The following is a 724-nucleotide window of genomic DNA, read 5'->3' on the forward strand; positions in this document are numbered from 1 at the left end:
GGGGCTTGCAGAGAAAGAGGTCCTGCAGGCCCTGTGTGGCAGCCACGGAGCTGTAGCGCGGCTGCATCAGTGTAAAACTGCGGTGTGAAGGTGAGCTGTGGCCTCCAGTACCACAGGAGGGGATGTGCATGCTCGGGGTTTGGATGCTTCTGTGTGTGTTAAGTGACTGTGATAGCACTGTTGGGTCAGCTTGAGTGTATGGAAGAACAAGTGTGACATTCTTTTTGATGGAGTCCTGTGAAAAGTGTCCTATGGGGTCTTTGAGAAGTGACCTTAAGCCTGCGGGCATCGTCCAGGAGTTGGGGTAGGGGATGAGGCAAGGAAAGTTGGGCTAAGAGGATGAGGCCTAGGAATAGGAAGCTCTTTGGTCGATATTAACTCCTGCCGTTCTCGTTTTGGATTAGGAATCTATGTGGGTTCTTTAATGAAGAAGAAACTCGTTGTACAGCCCTGCCGCGCGTGCTCAGATGAGCCAAGTTGTCAAGGCCTGGCTGTTGGTTGGTGAGTGGTGCCCAAGGTCAGAGAGTTGACTCTTCTCGGCTTTGTCTTCTAGTTGCACGCTGTGTTCTTCCTCTTGATCTCCTGAGCTGCTGCCCTAAATGAGGCTGCAAGCACTACCGCGGAAGGAACGGTTGAGATGGGAAGTGCAATGCAAAGGGCTGGAGCCAGCAGGAGCAGGCCAGTGATCATCCCCCTGTACTCAGCACTGGTGAGTCCTCACCTT

At 53.0% G+C, this 724-nt stretch overlaps 1 long non-coding RNA gene across 1 annotated transcript; it reads left to right on the forward strand.

Moving 5' to 3' along the window:
* The first annotated feature begins 51 nt into the window (after positions 1–51).
* LOC109364537 lies at positions 52–710 on the forward strand. The gene is made up of 2 exons (XR_002110457.2): positions 52–90; positions 554–710. It is a non-coding gene; the product is annotated as an uncharacterized LOC109364537 (long non-coding RNA).
* The last annotated feature ends 14 nt before the right edge of the window (positions 711–724 follow it).

This window comes from Meleagris gallopavo, unplaced genomic scaffold (genome assembly GCF_000146605.3).
Source record: "Meleagris gallopavo isolate NT-WF06-2002-E0010 breed Aviagen turkey brand Nicholas breeding stock unplaced genomic scaffold, Turkey_5.1 ChrUn_random_7180001867380, whole genome shotgun sequence".
Lineage (NCBI taxonomy): Eukaryota > Metazoa > Chordata > Aves > Galliformes > Phasianidae > Meleagris > Meleagris gallopavo.